Below are 7,220 nucleotides of genomic sequence, written 5' to 3' on the forward strand. Positions count from 1 at the left end.
CAACCTTCCTGTCTGATTTTTATATACTGGCCAGTCGGTATATGGAATGTTTGGCAAACACACTTCTTTAATATACAAAGGAAAACAGTGACAGCTACTTGTGTCACAGCAGGCAAGTGAAGGTGGGGATTTGTGCTGGAACCTTTAGCTTGTTATCCAGCAGTCCGTCCTGTCAACTGTTTTCAAGCAGCATTCGGTACACACCTGATTTAAAGGGTCAGTCCACCCAAAACATATGGCAATGGGTAGATGTTGGTGATTTGGACCACTTGATCTGTTCTTCAGCACTCTGTTGAGATATTACTTGGTGGAGTATCTAACTCTGCCATCCCTTGCTCTGGATTCTTACAAGTTCTCTTGTTGCTGGACAAGTTCCACTCCAGCTGCACTCTATATAACATGAGGAACAAATCAGCCAGGTGGGCGAACCTTGGAACTTGGGCCGAGATATCTCACCCGCGGAAGTCTCTCAATGATCCATCATATAAATGATTCAAACCACCAGGGTCCATCCAGAAACTGAAATGAATGTTATAGGAGGACTGCCCCTTTAGTGATGCATGGGATTACTGGCAGGAGAAATGTTTTCAGTTTGCCTTATCCCAACATGGCAAATAGTTTTGTCTAAAAGTCGATGGACTCCTGAAAGAATATCAGATAGAAGATGAAGTGTGTGGCACTTCAGGGTTATGGTCCCTCCAGACACTGCATGGAAGGTGGAGCAGTGTTAATTTTGTGAACTTGTATTTTGATCTTGAAGATCTTCAAAGAATGACCCATTAAAACATGTTTATTACACAGAGATGTATGACTGTTATTTCACAGCAGGATTTGAAACGCATCTGGAAATTGTTAATCCAGCAGTGCAATGGGGCAGTGTATGCTGAATGGTGGCAGACTTTAAAGCTCCCCTGCAATGTAGTTGTATGTTGAAAGTAGTATGAGGGATTAGTGAGCTGGCTCTGAATCCAGTACAGCAATCCAGAAGTCTGATGTATACGTGGAACTAAATGCCAAGAACATGTTGTGTGGTTTTTAAGATTTCTTTTTTTCCTCTAAAATACCTTTTTTGTGATTTTGAAGCTTGACCACATTTCCATCGTAGATATGCATGTAGTTTTTTACTGTAAATCCTGTAAGCACCACTTTGTATATAATAAATGTTATATAATATATTTATATAATACATTTTAGAAAGCATACCTGCTAAAAATGAAATTGAGGCAAAAGACTAAATACTCAGATGAAATGCATATTAGGGAGCCGTTTACCTGCCAAAGGATTTACATTGCTTTTGCGTCCATCCAGTCCGTCGCGGATCTTAGTCATATTAAACCTTTTTTTATTTTTAATCAAGAGGTTCAGACTTACAATTTTTTTGTACATTCTTGTTAAAATTTGCTGCTTTCCTCTTCCTGCAGCTGGTCCCTAAACTGCTTATCCTGCTGCATGTTTGCAGGTGTTTTGTTGGGTTTTTTTTTCAGCTAGCAGGCTGCTGAGGAGACACCCGTGCATGTACGTTCACACCTGTAGCCCGCACCTAGCTGTGTGCTTCCATAGCCGCGCACGGCAAGCCACGCCCTGTTCCCACCACCTCCCACCTCCTAAAAGCTTGACTGACAGCAGAAGGAGCCTATCACTCCTCTGCCCTCAGTAACCTCCCCCACAACCAAGAAGTTCAGGGAATGCAGAGCATCTTCCTGGTCGCGGCAGAGGAATTTGAAGAAAAACATCAGGCAATCTAAAATGTAATCCTTGCAGTGGGGCCATCTCTTTGCTGCAAAGGTTAACTGCTCCTTTTGGTTTGGTAAAACCAAGATTAGGTGGACATTGCACCAAAGAAACATCAACTGATGCTTGCCTTTATGAGTCTGTTCAGCTTCACTGCTAGTATGCCCATGGAAGTCAGAGAATGGCAGTGTCCATCAAAGACTTTTCACAGGGCTATTTTGCTTTATGCCAGATTTCTTTTTCACACACTTTGTATCTATTTAGGGATGTACATTCTTTATGTACTGTATGTGGCAATAGTTCCTATGTCTTTCATCCAAAGCAGATTGGAGGAGGGATTAAATATTAGCAACCATGTAAACACTTGGAAAAATGATGCAGATTTTCCAGCTGAAGGTCTACAGGAAAAATACAGAGTTCACTTTCCAGCACACATGGACCCTTAAAGCGGACCTTAACCCATATCTTTAAAATAACAACAAACACACCTTTAGAAATGTTTAGTAATGACAATCTACAAACACATACTTCTAGATAATTGCCGGCTCTGTATTCTTTGCATACCCTATTTCTTCCCCAGTCTTCTGGCAGTGGCCATTTTTACTAAGGGCAGATTACTAGTGCTCCTATTACTAGTGTGACTAGGACCTGTTACCATACATATCATCTCAGGGGAGGAAAATGCCTTTCCCTGAGATGCTGTGAGATTACAGATGAGATTTCCCAGCAATGCTCTGCTGATGACAAGGCAATCCCAGTGTGCATTGCGTTGGCAAACTGAAGTCATTTTGCCCTTTCAAAGCACGAAGTGAATGCTCTGCAAGTGTAAGTATTTCAAAATCACAGCATTTTACACCGGACATGTCTGTTATTAATTATCATACAGTACATAGAGGAATGCATTGGTAGAATTTGATCTTTGAGTGTAAAGGTCCTTTAAGTACCACACAAGTCATAATTACTCATTCACTAGTGGGTGCACCAAGTCCGTATAGTAGCCTCTACAAAGTGGTGCACTCAATGACCTGTTTCCAGACAGAACTTGTAGCTAATGAATTGTTGGGCACTCGCTATATTACCATAACCGCAATGTTTTTTCCATCCTTGAGGAAGAACATATAAACACTATCAGTTGAAAGGCATTCTGTGTGAAATTGCATATTCACAGGCCTTTGTAAAGGTGTAACAATGTACAAAGAAGTCTACAATATTTTGTTACTACAGCACTTTGTGATTAATAAGAATCAAAATGAGAAATGACTGTAGACTGGACATGGTAGGTGAGTGGTGTTCCATGTAAGCCATCAATAGAAACAAGATTATGTACAGTTAAAGGGACAATATAGTGTGTTTTTAGTGATGATATGTTTTGAGTTACTGCAATGTTTACCTTTTTATGTAATTTGTTTTTAACGATATTTATGGCCTACTCGCACTAAAATCAGAAGGAAATCGCAAATCTGTTGACTTCCGTCCCGTTGCTTTTTTTTTTTTGACAATCTTTATTTTAATTCACATTTCCTGAGTGGACAAACATCTATGTATTTTTTGTGATTATATCTGTTTTTGTTCTGTTACATAGAGCATGTTACTAGTCCCATTCCCACCCATTCATTTTTCAGTGCCCTTGCGTTAGCATCCGTTGAAAAATGGATCACTACACAACAGATCTAATGTGAATAGGTACTAGATGTAGGCTGAACCACTAGAGGCAGGGTAGATTAGCTCCTACAATGACACAGCCTAGATTCTTAACAATTGTTTAGATATCTGCCACACAGGAGTGAATTGTGCCCACTGACTCAAACTTACATGTGTTAGGTTGGCCGTGTATGGCTGGAATTTGGCCCGAATTTGGACCTTGGGTGGCCCTGCTGACACCATCCAGCTCAACAAACTATATTTTTGCTCTGTATTTGCGCACATAAAAATGCGCACAAATGCGGAAGCAAAAAACGCAGAGCAAAATCTGTTATATGAGCTTTTTTGATGCATTTGTTCAGACCCCATTGAACTAAATGGGGATGTGCAGCAAACTCAGCACACAAATGCGCACGAGCGTGCAAACATGTGTTCGGGGAATGCGCAGGTGTGAATGCAGGTTTAAGAAGAACTACAACCTCCTATCCTTTACAGCCAAGGAAGGTGCTATTATAGCCTCTATTTGGATTGCATGGTGCTGCACATGAGATCAGCTATGACATCAGCTATTTGATGGCTTTAAAGTTTGGTTGAGAGCTGAAATAAGCACACTGGCAACTTTGACAGGTGGCATGCCTTAAAAGTAACTGTTTTGGGAGACATTCAATTGGGGTTCCTTTTCCTATTACTCTGATTGCTAAACAGAAATAGGCTGGTGACAGGAATTGGGGTGCTTGATCAGGTTTAACCAGACAGTCTTCCCATAAGAACACTTTCTGTATTGTGGAAGAAATTCAGTTTAGTTAAAGCTTTCAGCGTTCATTTCCTCCTATGCCAAAAAAGGCAGGCACTGTGTTTCTGTGCAGGTGATCATCTTAGTAGAGGCAGGGCTTTGCTTCATCATGCCATAGCCTCCAGCAAGGAGAACAGTGAACCCCACGGTAGTAAAATCACACAATGTTGGTCCACATTGTGTGAAACTAGCAGTAAGAGGCAGCAGTGCCTTAGATCTCACACAGCAGATATAGGAGTGTCTAGGCACACTTGCATACCAGGAAGTGTGATGCTATTATTTAGGAGGAACTCAAGACAAAGGTACATTTTTGAGGTACTGATTAGATACAATTAACATGGTTAAAGATTCTCTATAACATAGCAAATATTCATTTTCTAGCTCAGTTACACTTCAATTTTTGTATGCTGTCTTAAGTGGCAATTTGTACCAACGCATAATTCATACATTTGCACCATGTTACAACTGCTGGAAAATTATGTTAAAGTCTAAAGGGTTTTATGCTATTTCAAATGGGGATTAAATAACTTACAATGGATACTGCTCCTTCATGTTTAAAGGTTTTAGCTTTCTACAGAATCAGCTGGTCCCCTGAGCACTGATCCTGATTTCCTGTTTTAGGGTTTTTACAACATCGTTTGTTTGCTTACGACAGCTTTGTGGTGAGTCGATCACAGCAACGCAGCGGCTATTTCGTCGAGAATTCAATGTTAAAATCAATGTTGGTCGACATGGAGCAGTTGCCAGTCGCAACACGGTCCTCGGGTTTGTTCAGAACAACCGGAAACATTATTAACAAGAAACCACCAGTCCCTCCCGCACTGCAAGGACGCCGGTAAACATTGCACGGGTGAGAGAGGCACTGGTTAGGAGCCCGGGACGGTCTGCTCGAAGACGTGCAAGTGAGTTAGGGTTGAGTGGTGAATCAGTGAGAGCCAAGATCACGTGAATTCGCACAGCAAAGTCTTATTCTTGCTCGTAATCTCTCACATTGAGCTGTTGAACAACCTGCATTTTGTATGGATGGAATCTTAAATCTCTCTGTTAAATGGCTCTCACTGAATCACGACTCAACCCTAACTCACTTGCATGTCTTTGAGCAGACCGTCCCAGGCTCCTAACCAGTGCCTCTCTCACCCCTGCAATGTTTTCTGGCGTCCTTGCAGTGCTGGCGGGGCCTGGTTGTTTCTTGTTCATAATGTTTCCGGTTGTTCTGATATATTCAACCCACCTGAGGACCGTGTTGGGACTGGGAATGACCCCGTGTTGAATTCTCGACGAAATAGCCGCTGCGTTGCTGTGATAGACTCGCCACTTCAAACAAAGCTGTCGTAAGCAAACAATGGTGTAATGTCCACTGCTTCATTGTGTTTGAATTGGCATTCCAGTGGGGGGGAAAGACACCTAGCTCGTCCCCCTCCCATCACCACTTACTATCTACTACCTGTTCTAAAAATGTCCGATTCCCGCCGGTCACCCTGTATGTAGAAATAGTTTGCTGGGCAAGGCATATATCTTTCATATGGATTAATTACTGAAAAACAAGTTTGAGAGTTCAATACTACTTTAAACATAACGCTGATGCCTAAATTCAGTAAATTGATGTTGCTCCTTTATAATACTCAGAAAGTTTTACAAACTTTCCACCTTCAAAATGATTAATTGCTAAGTGGAATATTCATGACGGTTGCTTAGCGATGTAGATGTTATGGACTTCATTACTGGAGCTTCTGGACATTCTGATTTTGCGGAGAGCTGATGAGTCATGTTATAGGTTATATGAATGATTTTTGGCCCTTTGCCTTTTCCACAGTACTGATGTGGGGGAAATGTCTTGGAGAGAATGCGTGTGGGAAAGTCAGTTCTGTGTGGGCGAAGTTTGGTTAATAACCACAGTGAGGCGCCAACGCTCAGCCTGTAGATTAAAACCATCTATAACATAAAACATTTTAATTATATGGAACAACATTGTCACATCCAAGTTATAAGCTGGGTTAGTATTGTATATATTGGTAACCTCTGCTGTAACCAGCAACGCTAATAAAATATGACTCAGATGTTCTATAACACATACTCAGAACGGTATGTAGTAAAAGAAAATATAAAGCTTTGAAGAACTTGCAAAGTGCCGTACTGTCAAGAGTAAAGAGCTGTTCCAAAGGGAATAGCTGTCTAAATACTTCTGCTTCTTAACCTAGGCTGCAGAACATGAATTTCTCCAACCAGTATGGTGCTATTAGCAGACTTTCATGTGTTCTTGTTACTGAAGTTGACTTATTATTACAACTCACATGTAACATAAATCAACAGGGAATATGTCAGCCTTACTAAACCACAATGTTACTTTGCATAAAAAAGTAGCCCTCTCTCCCTGAAGAAAAATTGGTTTCCGCTAGTTCCCTGATAACCTAAAGCCTTGATCAGGGGTCAGCAACCCACGGCTCTGGAGCCGCATGTGGCTCTTTCATCCCCCTGCTGCGGCTCCCTGTCCAGGGGAGATCGGCATCGCAGATGGTATGTGCAGAACTGATCTGCCCTTGGACAGCTGTTCGGTCCTGAAATGTCACTTCTATCCGACTTTGTGAGAGGGGTGGAATGTGAGATCGCACTCACAGAGTCGTATAGAAGTGACATTTCAGGACCGAACAGCTGTTCCAGGGCAGATCAGTTCTCCTGCACATACGATTTGCGATGCCAATCTGCCCTGCAACAGCTGACAAAGCATTGGAATGCTTCACCTATCGTTGAAACGTAGGTGAGTCAGATATACTCACCTAAGTTAGCTCTTTAGGTCCATCACTGCTGCCGTTTCCGTGTGGCGGACAGCAAATCCAGCGGTCCTCTACTGGATCCTGAGATGACTCTGGCCAATGGACATTCAATAGAAAGTGTCCACATCATGCAGGCATTGACGTGAACACTCAAAGAAGCAGCCAAGCAGGAAGTAACCAGAAGAGCTAAGGACTCAGGGCTGTAGCATCGCATGACTACGTCTTAAGGTTAGTATAGAAAAAAAAAGGCTTTTAGATATGGATTTTTTGTTGTTGTTTAGCAA

General features: G+C 41.8%; 1 long non-coding RNA gene across 1 annotated transcript in view; it reads left to right on the plus strand.

Annotated features, from left to right (window-relative positions):
• The first annotated feature begins 234 nt into the window (after positions 1–234).
• Positions 235–7,220, plus strand: part of LOC108789837 — a 20,378-nt gene continuing 13,392 nt past the window's right edge. The window contains exons 1-2 of the long non-coding RNA XR_001941418.1: positions 235–371; positions 3,958–3,961. This is a non-coding gene — a long non-coding RNA (uncharacterized LOC108789837). The remainder of the gene's footprint in view (positions 372–3,957; positions 3,962–7,220) is intronic.

Source organism: Nanorana parkeri, unplaced genomic scaffold (assembly GCF_000935625.1).
Source record: "Nanorana parkeri isolate BGI_ZX_2015 unplaced genomic scaffold, ASM93562v1 scaffold423, whole genome shotgun sequence".
Taxonomy (NCBI): Eukaryota; Metazoa; Chordata; class Amphibia; order Anura; family Dicroglossidae; genus Nanorana; species Nanorana parkeri.